Below are 15,188 nucleotides of genomic sequence, written 5' to 3'. Positions count from 1 at the left end.
TGAACTTTAGAATCAGGTTATAAATTTCTTCAAAGTAGACAACCTTATTTTTGATGAGGATTTCATTGAATATTTTGATTATTTTGAAGAGTGTCATCATCTTTATAATACTATGCCTTCTGATGCATAAAATGCCTTTCACCAGATGTCAGTTTAAAGAAGTCTGTGATTACTGTTTGTGATGTTCAGGCTGGCTCAAAAGTTTTAAAACTCTAATGTGTGATTAGTAATATTATACTATCTTTAAAATAATTGTCTATAATTTATTAAGTGTGCATAATATAACTCTAGAATATACGTAAATGTCACCATACCTCCATATGTGATTTTTCAGATTCTTTAATTCTGACACTAGGGACTAATTTCAGAGGACTGTGTAAAATATTCAGGTTTCACAATCTCCCCTAATATTCATTTTATAATGTCAGCTTTAATTACTTATTTGAACAAATTGTATTATTATTTTATATTTTAATTTATAGGCCAAGTTTATCCGACATTTTCAGATATAATATATGCTTTTGAATCTGTTTATCTTTTATTACAATTCGGAGGTAGAAGTTTTATTTTTTATATCCCTGGTAATTATTATAGTCTATAAATTTTTTTCTATAACCCTCTAATTCCTGAAAAATTTATGAACTATATGAAATATTGAAAGCTGCTATCTAATGTTTTTCCAATTTACTTGTATTTTTTCACCATAATATTTATTACTGTTTTTAATTAGGATATTCTATCTGTTCAATACTAAGCATTTTAGAAGGAAAGTAGAAAATTATAAAAAAACAAGACCACTAACCATTTTAGTAAGAAAAAAATAGTTAAGATGTAAAATAATATGATGAGGATTAGCATAAAAAGATGTAGATTCCATGAAAAAATTGACAGCAAGGTAAAGAAAGTGTACTGGAAACTTAATTCTTTTCTTGGATTTGACCTTCCTCTCTTTTCTTGTATTTTTCACTGAAATAAATGAACAAATAGACATAAATAAATGAAAAAATGTAGGAAGAAGGTCATATTTCAACACCAATTTTAGTAAAGCTTTATATATATGGAGTTCTTATAAAATATTTACTTAAATTTCACAATTTACTACATGTAGTCATATAGATTTAACACAGCACTTAGAGACAAACTTTATTGGGGCCTTAATGGATTTATAGGAATATAAAGTTATACAACAAGAACTGGATGTCACCAAAAGAGCGCACTGGTTGGCTGCTGCAGTACCATCTCACAGGCATTATTTGCTTTGGTAAGTTCACCATGATCCAGGCCATGGCCTTAAATCGCAGAGGTCTTACAACCCGATCTTGCCCATGTCTTATAATTCATCGAAATTCAGGAAGTGAAATCATGCTTGTTCATAAGACTGAAAGATACAGAAAGAGAACAAAAGTTTATTGACTTATAATGAGAAATTCCATGATCATACAGGTCAGATATGTCTGTTGAGCAGAAAACACCCCACTTTCCCTATTAAGCAGGTTAAAGAGAATGCAAAATTATTCGATGAGTGCTTAATAAATATTAAATCAAAGGCATACAATGCTGATAACCTGCATCTTGTTGGTATCTAATGTATTTGAATGCAAAATAATTTATGTGTTAGGTGGACTAGATGTTTCTATTATCCTAGGCATATTTCTCCCCCAAAAAGTACAGGAATGTCTACTGCTGTTACTCGTGTTTTATTAGGCTTCCAAAACTGATCAGTCAGGCTTATTGTTCCCTCATAGCCCCTTGACAAACTGCTATATTCCTTGGAAATTTTATATTTATTTATTTACACAAATAATACATGAATAAATACATGAATAAAATCTAACTGTATATAATTCAAACAACATAGACAGAATTCTTCTTACTGCTGAACTTTTACCATTCCTCAGTCTTTCTCCTATTTCCATAAGAAAACATAGGTATCACTTCTTTCTAGACCTTTTTATTTCTATTTAAATGTACACATAAATAGTATTTATAATTATATAATAATTTAGATTTGGAGTTTATAATATAAATTAGATCATCCTAGCATGCACTTCTGCAATTTGTTTTTATTTTTATAAATGTCTTAATAAATTTTTAATATAAAAATAGATCAGTCTCAATATTTCAATGGTTTCAAAATATTGCATTGTATTACAGTATAATATTAAAATCAGTCTGTTGAAAGATATTTAATATGATTGTAACATTTTTATTACAAACAATAAAGCCAATTTGTTCATCTGTAGAATTATTTCCATATATTCTACAAATAAAACACAAGTCAAAACTTACAAACATTAAAATTATGATACAGATAAAATACTTTAGAAATGTATAATTTTATAGAGTATAGATATTTAACCAAATCCTTTCTAAAACTGATAATTCTGGAGACTTTCGATTGTGGCAAATATGATGACCTAATATTAAAGTCAACTATATTTATTATTATTATTGGCCATATATTTTTTGTCTTCTATGAATTGCCTGTTCTTTGACTATATTTCTATCAGGCTTTGTTTCTGTATTAACATAAAAAAGTGTATTATATATTCTAAGAATTAATGACATCCATTAACTGTCTTTTAAATGGAACCATACTGTATATAGTCTTTAAGTTTACTTATGATGTTTTTCTTCATATAAAGTTTGCATGTTTTATAAAAGAAAATTGTATTTAGAAATATAATACAAAGGCATTAAAATGAGGAAAACAATATAAAATGTATAAAAGAGAAAATTAACAATTTCTTCCAGAAAAACAATTCTAAATCTGTGGAATTTAAAAGATGTTAAAAGTATGGAATAAATGCCTAATAATTTTTTCCATAACCAATCAAAGACATATATACTTACCAACATGTAACTCTTTCTGTGTGTTGTTACACAAAATAAGTTTGTATTATACACATTACTCCAGACATGTTTTATTTATTTAATAATATCTCATAGTAACCACATAAACTTAAATATTTTTAAAATGTCTGCACAAAATTCCACCAGATGGGTCCACCAAAACATAGTATTTCTCAAAATGAACAGAACTGAGACAGTTTCCAATTGTTTTCACAACTATGCAAATATATTCTCAGCTGGTATAATAAAAAAGTTAAACAATTTGTGGATTACTATTTCAAATGTTGTAGTATACAATTTTTCAAACACCAATCATAACAGGAGCGTGTTGTCATACTTTAAATTTCTACAAAAGATAAAGAAAATATGGCATATGTTTGATTTATTGTACCTTAATAGAATTATAAAAGTGAACAATTTTTTAAGAATTTAGTAATCCAAAATTTCTTAGTCATGATTATCTCCTCATTTTGATGCAGAAAAATAAAATTTCATTTAAATGAATCTCTATAAAGGGTCATTGTATATGAATGATTTTAATAATCTTTGCAACATAGGTTTAAATCTCTTTACCAGATGCTATACTGTGTTTTGGTTTAAAATTAAGTGTTTTTAGCATTTTTATTAAAATATTTTCATTATCAAAGCATAATTTATTGATGATTTTCAAACTTTCCTGATTTCTCAGAAAGATCTATTTAAGCCAAGTCATATAATCTATAAAATCATGAATTTATATTAAAATGAGTTGATTTATCACTACTTTAAGAATAAATTTCTCAATGTAGTAAAAATTGTGTATAAGATAAGACAGAAATATAAAAAGTATTATAGAATGAGGTAAAGGTTAAATATATATTACAAAAATATATTGTCTATTAGCTATTAATGACACATAAAATATGACATTTCTTACTATCACATTTGATCAAATTAAAAAAAAAGAAATACCCCAAAATATGATCAAGAGTCTAAGGTGAACAGCAAAAGAAAAGATGTGGTTCGTCACTTGCAGTGGTTCACGCCTGCAATCCCAGCACTTTGGGAGGCCGAGGTGAGCAGATCACGAGGTGAAGAGATGGAGGCCATCCTGGCCAACATGGTGAAGCCCCATCTCTACTAAAAGTACAAAAAAATCAGCTGGACATGGTGGCATGCACCTGTAGTCCCAGCTACTCAGGAGCCTGACACAGGAGAATCGGTTGAACCTGGGAGGTAGAGGTTGCAGTGAGTCGAGGTCACACCACTGCACTCCAGCCTGGGCAATAGAGTGAGACTCCTTCTCAAAAAAATAATAATAATAATAATGTGGTTCATAACTTGGGTGACTTAAACAATAAGCAAAAGAAAATTAAAACATACAATGCAAAAGAGAAATGATCTTTCCAAAATAACAACTTAATAATCCCTCATTGATACATAATCAACTTTAATAAAACTAAGTTCCTTAAATGCCCTGAAAAGCCATGAAAAAAAAGTTAGAGTAAAATAAATGGAGAAAAATATTTCATATAACACTCAATAAAGCCATTCAGTAACCACTAAAAAACAACTCAATAAAAAAAGACTCAAAAACCACGAAATTAAAAGAAGATAAAATATCACTATGAATCCACCACTGGGAAGAAAAATTCATCACCTAAAATGACTACCTTTGGTCCAGAAAAAATGATAGAAAGAAAATACAAAAATCGATTACAATCTGAAAGTACTAAATAAAATAGTAAAAGAAGAAATTGAAAAACACGAAAGAAAAAAAACTGAAACTGATACCAATTATGTTAAGATCAATGTAAAGCAGTGAACGTAAAAAAAGAAAAACAAAAAAGAAAGACAAAAGAATCAGACTGAGAAGAAGCAATGACAATGAACAGGAGTGGCAAAGAGACACCAGTGACATCCCCACGAGAAAACACACAACCAAGAAGCTTTGTGACAATGGGATCCTTTCTGAGTGTAAGTTTTTAAGCAGTTTGACCAAGGAAGCTCCAGTTTCACACCCACTGCTGGGGCCTATCTGATAACAGACTTCCTGCATTCATTCTCAAAGGAAGGCCCAAGTTACCCCATCAATGGCATGATGACCCAGTCTTGGAGACAGAAAAGCATGCCCATCGCAAGTGGTGATTCGGAGCCTGTATGGGAGAGTTTGTGGGCAGTCTTATGCCAGTGGTGGTGTGTTTACGTGCATGTCTGTGTGGGGGAACACTTGGGCCCACACCCTTGTGCCCCGTGTGAGGTTTCTTGTGTCTTTGCTTGTGTGTTTGTGGTTACGTTTCGGGGTGTGGAGTCCCTTCAGAGTGCGTGTGTGTGTGTCTCTGTCTGTGGTCTGTGGGCGTCTGCCTGTATGAGTGAGAGTGGGCAAATGGGCACGTGGCAGAGACAGCCTGCCTGTACACACTGAAATGTGAATCGTTGTTGTGTTCACATGGCTGGACTGGAAAGAAAGGCAACAGGACACAACTTGCCAAGGCTCCCACTGGCTCAGGACTGGACATTTACAGAGTCCACAAGGAGAATGGGGACAAACAACGAGCCAAGAGGTACTGGAAAATTCATGAATTCACGATGATATTGAACTTAAAAGTAACACCTGGGTGGCTTTCTCTTTCTCTCTTTTTTTTTTTTTTTTTAATACTTTAAGTTCTAGGGTACATGTGCACAACGTGTAGATTTGTTACATATGTATACATGTGCCATGTTGGTGTGCTGCACCCGTTAACTCGTCATTTACATTAGGTATATCTCCTAATGCTATCCCTCCCCACTACCCCTACCCCACAACAGGCCTCGGTGTGTGATGTTCCCCACCCTGTGTCCAACTGTTCTCATTGTTCACCAGAGAAACTGAACTGGTGACTTTCATCTCTGCTCCTTTAAGAATGAAAGGGAAGCCTCCCTCCAGGCCTGGTGCTGCAAGGGGACACTCCCATCACCAATGAGCGGAAGAAGCAGCAGTCTGGATAGAACATTTGTCCCGCAGAGAGCTGAAAGTGAAAGGAAAAAGGAAGAAGAAGAACAAAGAAATAGAAGGAGAAAAAGAACAAGTGGCAGCTTCATGCCACCACAGCTGTCCTGAAGGATCTAGTTCAGGGGTGTATCACTGCATGATGATATACACAACAAGTGGCAAAGAAACACGAGTGACATCCAGGTGAAAAGACACACCACTGAAAAGCTTCTCATCGATGGGGTCCTTTCTGAGTGGGATCAAGGGCTCTGATCCACAAGTAGGCCTGCAGGAGCAAAAGAGAACAAAGGTGCAGGCAAAATCTTGCCCTTTGAATGTCATCAGCACACTTCAAGTGGCCACCAAGTCCCTAGTACACAAGCCAAGGTAGGGAAGGACCCTGGAAATGGGAGGAGAGATGAAAAGGGGGAGAAACCAGACCCCCCAAAAAAGAGGTAATCAGCCACCTATGGCAAATAGGGAGAGAGGGCAGAAAGAGGAGGGAGATTCTGATTATGCACTTCAGGGGTCAGACAGGGTCCATCTAATTTTCTTAGGAAAAGTAAGCAAGTTCTCCCTGGTGATGTGTCCGTGCCCATTCAACCCTCCGCAAACCACAAGTGGACTAAAAGTAAAGACAGTGAAGATAAAAAAAAAAAGTGGGAGGCTGGCAAGATGGCGGAATAGGAACAGCTCCAGTCTGCAGCTCCCAGCGAGATCAACGCAGAAGATGGGTGATTTCTGCATTTCAAACTGAGGTACCAGCTTCATCTCACTGGGACTGGTTGGACTGTGGGTGCAGCCTAAGGAGGGTGAGCCAAAGCAGGGTGGGGGTGTCACCTCACCAGGGAAGTGCAAGGCATCAGGGAATTCCCTCTTCTAGCCAAGGGAAGCCATTAGGGACTGTACCATGCACTCCAGCCCAGATACTGCACTTTTCCCATGGTCTTCACAACCCGCAGACCAGGAGATACACTCCGGTACCCATGCCACCAGGACCCTGGGTTTCCAGCACAAAACTGGATGGCCATTTGGGCAGACACCAAGCTAGCCACAGAAGTGGTTTTTTTTTTTTTTTTCCATACCCCAGTGGCACCCAGAAGTCCAGTCAGACAAAACCATTCACTCCCCTGGAAAGGAGGCTGAAGCCAGGGGGCCAACTGGTCTGGCTCGGCGGGTCCCAACCCCATGGAACCCAGCAAGCTAAGATCTACTGGCTTGAAATTCTCGCTGCTAGCACACCAGTCTGAGTTTGACTTGGGATGCTGGAGCTTGGTGGGGGGAGGGGCATCTGCCATTGCTGAGGCTTAAGTAGGCGGTTTTACCCTCACAGTGTAAACAAAGCTGCCAGGAAGTTTGAACTGGGTGGAGCCCACCGCAGCTCAGCAAGGCCACTGCGGCCAACCTGCCTCTCCAGATTCCCTCCTCTCTGCACAGGGCATCTCTGAAAGAAAGGCAGCAGCCACAGTCAGGGACTTATAAATAAAACCCCACCTCCTTGGGACAGAGCACCTGGGGGAAGGGGCAGTTGGGGGTGCAGCTTCAGCAGACGTAAACATCCCTGCCTGGTACTTCTGACTAGAGCAGCAGATCTCCCACCACAACATTCAAGCTCTGATAACGGACAGACTGGCTCCTCAAGTGAGTCCCTGACACTCGTGTATCCTGACTGGGAGACACCTCCCAGCAGGGGCCGACAGATACCTCATACAGAAGAGCTCTGGCTGGCATCTGGCAGGTGTCCTTTTGGGACAAAGGTTCCAGAGGAAAGAACAGGCAGCAATCTTTGCTGGTCTGCAGCCTCCACTAGTGATACCCAGGCAAACAGGGTCTGGAGTGGACCTCCAGAAAATTCCAGCAGACCTGCAGCAGAGGGGCCAGATTGTTAGAAGAGAAACTAACAAACATAAAGGAATAGTATCAACATCAACAAAAAGGACATTCAATCAGAGACCTCAGCTGATGGTCACCAACTTCAAAGACCAAAGGTAGATAAATCCATGAGGACGGGGAGAAACCAGCACAAAAATGCTGAAAATTCCAAAAACCAGAACATTTCTTCTCCAAAGAATCACAACTCCTCGCCAGCAAAGGAACAAAACTGAGAATGATTTGGAAAAATTAACAGAAGTAGGCTTGAAAAGGTGAGTAAGGCCGGGCACAGTGGCTCAAGCCTGTAATCCCAGCACTTTGGGAGGCCGAGACGGGTGGATCATGAGGTCAGGAGATCGAGACCATCCTGGCTAACACGGTGAAACCCCGTCTCTACTAAAAAATACAAAAAACTAGCCGGGTGAGGTGGCGGGAGCCTGTAGTCCCAGCTATCCGGGAGGCTGAGGCAGGAGAATGGCGTAAACCCGAGAGGCAGAGCTTGCAGTGAGCTGAGATCTGGTCACTGCACTCCAGCCTGGGCGACAGAGTGAGACTCCATCTCAAAAAAAAAAAAAAAAAAAGAAAAAAAGAAAAGAAAAGGTGAGTACTAACAAACTCCTCCAAGCTAAAGGAACATGTTCTAACCCAATGCAAGGAAGTTAGTTTAGATGAAAAAAGATTACATGAATTGCTAACTAGAATAACCAGTTTAGAGAGGAAGATAAAGGACCTAATGGCACTGAAAAACACAGCACGAGAACTTTGTGAAGCATACACAGGTATAAATAGCTGAATCAATCAAGCAGAAGAAAGGATATCACAGATTGAAGATCAACTCAATGAAATAAAGCAAGAAGACAAAATTAGAGAAAAAAGAGACCAAAGAAATGAGCAAAGCCTCCAAGAAATATGGGACTATGTGAAAAGACCAAAACTTCATTTGATTTGTGCACCTGAAAGTGACGGGGAGAATGGAACCAAGTTGGAAAAGATTCTTCACGATATTACCCAGGAGAACTTCCCCAACCTAACAAGGCAGGTGAACATTCATATTCAGAAAATACAGCAAACACCAAAAAGATACTCCTTGAGAAGAGCAACCCCAAGACACATAATCATCAGATTCACCAAGGTTGAAATGAAGGAAAAAATATTAAGGGCAGACAGAGAGAAAGGTTGGGTTAGCCACAAAGGGAAGACAATCAGAATAATAGCAGATCTCTCGGGAGAAATCCTACAAGCCAGAAAAGAGTGGGGCCAATATTCAACTTTCTTAAAGAAAAGAATTTTCAACCCAAAATTTCATATTCAGCCAAACTAAGTTTCATAAGCAAAGGAGAAATAAAATCCTTTACAGACAAGCAAATGCTGAGAGATTTTGTCACCACCAGGCCTGCCTTACAAGAGCTCCTGAAGGAAGCACGAAACATGGAAAGGATCAACCAGTACCAGCCACTGCAAAACAATGTTAAATTGTAAAGACTATCAACATGCTGAAGAAACTGCATCAATTAACAGGCAAAATAACCAGCTAGCATCATAATGACAGGATTAAATGCACACACAATAATATTAACCTTAAATGAAAACGGACTAAATGCCCCAAAGAAAAGACACAGACTGGCAAATTGGATAAAGAGTCAGGACCCATTGCTGTGCTGTATTCAGGAGACCCATCCCATGTGCAAAGACACACATAGGCTCAACATAAAGGGATGGAGGAATATTTATGAAGCAAATGGAAAGCAAAATAAAGCAGGGAAAAAAAGCAAAAAAAAAAGCAATCCTAGTCTCTGATAAGACAGAGTTTACATGAGCAAAGATCAAAAGAGACAAAGAAGGACATTACATAATGGTAAAGAAATCAATGCAACAAGAAGAGCTAACTATACTAAATATATGTGCACCCAATACAGGAGCACCAAGATTCATAAAGCAAGTTCTTAGAGACCTACAAAGAGACTTACACTCCCACACAAAAATAGTGGGAGACTTTAACACCCCACTGTCAGTATTAGACAGATCAATGAGAAAGAAAATTTACAAGGATATCCAGGACTTGAACTCAGCTCTGGACCAAGTGAACTTAATAGACATCTACAGAACTCTCCACCTCAAATCAATGGAATATACATTCTTCTCAGCAGCACATTGCACTTATTCTAAAACTGACCACACAGTTGGAAGTAAAACACTCCTCAGCAAATGCAAAACGGAAACTATAACAAACAGTCTCAAAGACCACAGTGAATTAAATTATAACTCAGGATTAAGAAACTCACTCAAAACTGTACAACTACATGAAAACAGAACAATCTGCATCTGAATAACTACTTGGTAAATAATGAAATGAAAGCAGAAATAAAGATGTTCTTTGAACGAATGAAAGCAAAGACACAACGTACCAGAATCTCAGGGACACGTTTAAAGCAGTGTGTAGAGGGAAATTTATAGCACTAAATGCCCACAAGAGAAAGCAGGAGAGATCTAAAATCAACACCATAACATCACATTTAAAAGAAACAGAGAAGCAGAAGCAAACAAATTCAAAATCTAGCAGAAGGCAAGAAATAACTAGGATCAGATCAGAACTGAAGAATACAGAGACAGGAAAAACCCGTCAAAAAATAATCAATGCATCCAAGAGCCGGTTTTTTGAAAAGATCAAAAAAATAGATAGACTGCTAGCCAGCCTAATGAAGAAAAGAGAGAAGAATCAAATAGATGCAATAAAAAAATGATAAAGGGGATATCACCACTGATCCCACAGAAATACAAACTACCATCAGAGAATACAGACACCCTGCCCGACTCCCTTCTGCTAGAAGGTTCAACAATCTATGGACACCTGTTGGACCTGGCTGCTTTGATCCAAGCTTTTGTCTCTTCCCCAAGAAAGAGTGTGCTGCCTATTGACAAGTGTGCTGCGCACAAGCAGGCAGCCTGGTCTCCTTATGAGGCTTGTGCAAATTCAGAGAAGCAATCAGCAGTGGCCCACAAGCAGCCCACGCACTCACACACCCCTTCCACTGTACCTTCACACTGCCCCCAGTGTGACCTATCCCCACCATACCACAGTCCCAAGGGTGGGATTTCTTGAGGATAGGCTCCTCTAATTTACTGGGACCACTGCCCGAGAATCCAGAGGGAAGGAGGGAGGCAGAGAGCCTTTCGATTGTTGCGGGTTTCCCCAAAGAGACCAGGTAGGTGGGGAGTCCTGCTGTAGGTGAGGTGAGTGCTCCTTGGCCGGTTTCTTTGTTTCTTTTCTTTTTGTTTTATTTTATTTGATTGTTGTTTGTTTTGTTTTGTTGGAAGCAAAAGGAGAAAGAGAAAGGCAAGGGAAATAAGTGACTGCCATTTCTGGAGCCACACTGCCATCCAGAGGCAGTTGTTTCTGAACACGACAGGCTGCAGGAACACTTGCCTTCTGACAGGCACAGACTTCAGCGAGAATATGTCGGGTTGGGTGGACTCTGACTAAGCCAGGGTTTCCCCCTTCGTGGTTCCGAGCCCTTGAAGGAAGTCTGCCTGCCATTTGGACCCCATGGAGAAGCAGCTAATCTAGAGGCCCAGGGACAGAGCAGCCAGGCAGCCCCAAGACCAGTCAGCTCAGGCGGCGGAGGTGCCCCGGCAGCCATCTTGAGGTGGGCTTAAGAGAAGCCACTGACTAGTGACGGCTGAGACTGGGGTCGCTTACACGGGTCTCTTTTGTGGGGAGTTCTGGGGTCCTCTTGCCTGGAATCACGCTGGGGCCAGAGGTCCCCTGTCCTCCCAGTGAACCAAGGAGCTTTGGGGTGCTGTGCGCGGGACGACTCCTGCCCGGCAATTCCTGGAGATGGACAGGGGAACCCATGGAGGGCCGCCCCTTCCTGCCCTTTTTTTCGGAGAGGGCTGTGGAGCCCGGGCGCCATCCTGGTAATGAGAAAAGGCAAAGGGCCAGCCAGGAGTTCCTCTCTCGTCCGGCTTCAGCCTGGGGGCCCCACGCCGCCACCATCTCTTTCGTGCTCCCGGGATTTCTCCAGCACTAGTGCCCAGCTGCCTCCGGTTTCCAGAAACAGATTCCGCTCGATGGCAGTATGGCTCTACAAACACGAACTACAAGCTTAACTCTGCCCCTGCAGTCCGACAGCCTCCACCCTTTCCAATGTGAAAAAAGAAAAGGGAAAGAGAAACAAAAAAAGACAGGGAGGACAAAAGGGAACCAGCCACCTGGTCTCAGGTTGACCACCAAACTTAAGGGACCCTATGACCTAGGACCAGTAGGCCCGAGACACTGCGGGAATCCTCCTTATGCAGCCAGCCTTTGCTTTTCCTTTGGCGCTCTCCAGGTTTCATGGCTCATGCTCATGCATAAAAATAGAAGACAAATGATAGGTAATCATGGCCACTGGGAAACCACAGGAAGACTGGGATCATGGGGCTGCTGCCCCAGGACAAGGTGCTGGTCACCCAGTTGAATTAACCAAGGTTTTGCTGCAGGACTGGTGGCTCTACCAGGGCCAGGAGCTCCAGGTAGAGTTTACCACCTTGGGCTGGCACATGGAGGTCACCAAAACCGGCGAATGACTCAACAGGCAGTCACAAGGCATGTGGCAGGAGTCTCCTTCAGAGGGGATACTCAGCAACTGACTCAAGTTGGACTCTGTGCAGGCTGCCCTGGCTTTCACACGGGGTGTGAGGGGGAATGGGGTGACAGGAGGGTGGTTTAGGGGAGCTGGTGAAGGCCACCATGCAACACAGATTCCCATGGCATCACAGAGGGCCAAGGGTCCCAAGGGGACTCCCTGCCTCTACCCAAAGTGTGGTCCCTTTTTAAACAGGTTGACCCAGGAGGCTCCAGTTTCACACTGGCTGCTGGGGCTTATCTGATAACAGACTTCCGCATTCATTCGCAGGAGAAGGCCCTAGTTGCCCAATCAACAGTATAGTGACCCAGGCCTGGAGCCACGAATCCTCACCCATAACCCATTGCCTGTGGCCGACAGACAGCCTTTATGGGAGAGTTCGTGGGCAGTCTCGTGCCTGTGGCGACGCATGTGTGTGTGCATCTGTGTGGGAGAATGCTTGGGCCCACGACCCTGTGCCTGTGTGAGGATTTGTGTGTGTGTGTGTGCATGTGTGTCTATGAGTTTGTGCGTGTGTGTGTGCATGTGTTAGTGTATGTGTTTGTGTCTGTGTATCTCCCTGTGCATGTGTGTTTGTGATTATATTTGTGGTTGTTGGGGGGTTCCCTTTGAGTGCCTGTGATTGTGTCTGTGTCTGTTGTCTCTGGGTACCTGCCTGTGTGAGTGAGAGTGGGCAAATGGGCACGTGGGAGAGACAGCCTGCCTGTACACACTGAAATCTGGATCGTTGTGTTCACATGGCTGGATTGAAAGAAAAGGCAAAGGGGGACAACATGCTGAGGCTTCTACTGGCTCAGGATTACACATTTAGAGCATCCACAAAGAGAATAGGAAAGAACGGTGAGCCACGAAGAACAGGTTAAGGAGTGGGTTCATGGTGACATTTCATGAAAAGTAACACATGGGCATCTTTGTGGAGCACCAGAGGGACTGAACTGGTGACCTTCATCTCTGCTCCTTTAAGAACAAAAGTGAGGTCTTTCTCACTTTCATTCTGCAAAGGGGCATCCTGCATCACCAGGAGCAGAGGAAGAAGCAGTCTCAGCGTAATGCTTGACCCGCCAAGAGCCAAAAGTAAAAGGAAAAAGAGAATAAGAAGAAAGAGGAGAAAAATGAGAAGGAGAAGGAGAAAGAGAAGAAGGAGAAGAAAAAGACAAAGAAAAAAGAGGAGGAAGAGGAAGAAGAACCAGAAAGACAACAAGAACAAGAAGTGGCAGCTTCATGCCACAGGAGCTGTCCTGAAGGATCTAGTTCAGGGGTGTCTCACTGCATGGTGACATACACAACAAGTGGCAAGGAGAAACCAGTGATGTCCCGGTGAAATGACACAACACCAAGAAACTTCTTGTTGATGGGTTCTCTTCCGAGTGGTATCAAGGGCTTTGATCTACAAGTAGGCTTAGAGAAGCTACAGAGGACAGAGGTGCAGGCTGAGCCATGCCCTCCAGATGTCATCGCACTGCAAGGGGCCACGAGCTTCTAGTCTACAAGGCCTAGGCAGGGAAGTACCCCAGAAATGGGTGGGAGGAGAGATGAAAAACGGGGAGGAAATGGATACCAGAGAAAGGAGGTAATGAGCCACGTATGGCAATACTGAGAGAAGGAAGATAGGGGAGGAGGATGCTACTTACACCCCCAGGGATCAGCCAGGGTCCTTCTGATTTCCTTAGGAAAAGGCTTACTCTCCCTAAGGGCATTCCTGTGCCCACCCGACCCTGATTTTGCAGGCTGATCCTGACCTCCCCAAACCAGAAATTGATGAAAAGCAAAGACAGTGAAGAATAAAAAAGTGAAGGAAGAAAAACTACAAAAGTACACAAAGAATCAGGGTACGCAATGAGGATGAGAGTGAAGAGAAATGCTGGATGTCCCAGGTGGAAAGGTGGCTGCCCAAATGGCCTTTTGTGCCATCATACAAGAAGAGTCACCTGCCAGAAAAAAGCATCAGACCCTTGGGCCAGGGTTTGTACTGGGTCCACACAGAAGCCAGTGGAGTCAACAGACTGCCCTGCTCCCCACTGCCTCCACCCCCACACCATCCCACACATTCCACCAGCAAATATTGGGAAGCCAGACAGAAAGGGAGAACAAAAATGAACAAGAGAAAACTGGGAATCTGAAGAACCCTGCCCATTGAGAGTTACCTAGATGGGGGGAGCTGAGTGTGAATGGAGATGCCTAGGCAGACACCTTTTAGTGAGTATTGGGGATACAAGTATGTGCGTGAGAACATATAGAAGCACAGATGAAGACAGGAAAAAAGTTAGATGGGATGGGAGTTAAATGTTAAAAACGAGGACTTCTGACACTCAGAGTCACCTTGCCACCTCTAAGGACATGGTCCAGATCTTCCTGCATTCTTTTCTTCCTATGTTTTCCCTAGGCAGGCACCGGTCTCCTTCTGAGGAGGCCTGTGCAGATTCATAGAAGAATCTGCAGTGGCCCACACACAGGCCTAAACACCCACACACCCCTCCCACCGTACCCGCTCACACTGCCCCCAGTGCTACAAATCCACAGCAAAAGTGGCTCCTCTGGATTACTGGGACCCCCTGCCCAGAGAAGAATCCAGAAGGTAGGAGAGAGGCAGAGATCACTCCTACTGTTACAAGTTTCCCCAAAGTAACCACATAGGTGGGGAGCCCTGCTGAAGATAAGGTGGGTGCTCCTAGGGCAGTTTCTTTGTTTCTTTGTTTTTTGGTGTTTGTTTTGTTTGGTTGGCAGCAAAAGGAAGGAAAGAAAGGCAAAGTGGAGGAAGGAAAAGGGGTGATTGACATTTATGGAGCCACAGTGCCATCCAGCGGAAGGTGTTTCTTAACATGACAACAGGTTGCAAGTACACTTGCCTTCTTCCAGGCACAGATATCAGTGTGGATGTGCTGGGCTGG

General features: G+C 41.8%; 1 protein-coding gene across 2 annotated transcripts in view; it reads right to left on the bottom strand.

The window, feature by feature from the left end:
* Positions 1 to 1,130: 1,130 nt before the first annotated feature.
* Positions 1,131 to 15,188, bottom strand: part of NBDY (negative regulator of P-body association) — a 109,631-nt gene continuing 95,573 nt past the window's right edge. The window contains exons 3-4 of one of the 2 annotated variants that reach the window (XM_065538053.1): positions 7,508 to 7,666; positions 1,131 to 1,378 (exon numbers count right to left, since the gene is read on the bottom strand). The gene's annotated coding sequence lies outside the window, so the exon portion shown is untranslated. The remainder of the gene's footprint in view (positions 1,379 to 7,507; positions 7,667 to 15,188) is intronic. The other variant, XM_074030297.1, reaches the window with a different exon arrangement.

Source organism: Macaca fascicularis, chromosome X, assembly GCF_037993035.2.
Source record: "Macaca fascicularis isolate 582-1 chromosome X, T2T-MFA8v1.1".
Classification (NCBI taxonomy): Eukaryota; Metazoa; Chordata; class Mammalia; order Primates; family Cercopithecidae; genus Macaca; species Macaca fascicularis.
The sequence above is the reverse complement of the archived record's forward strand: the minus strand, read 5'-3'. Positions and strand labels throughout refer to the sequence as shown.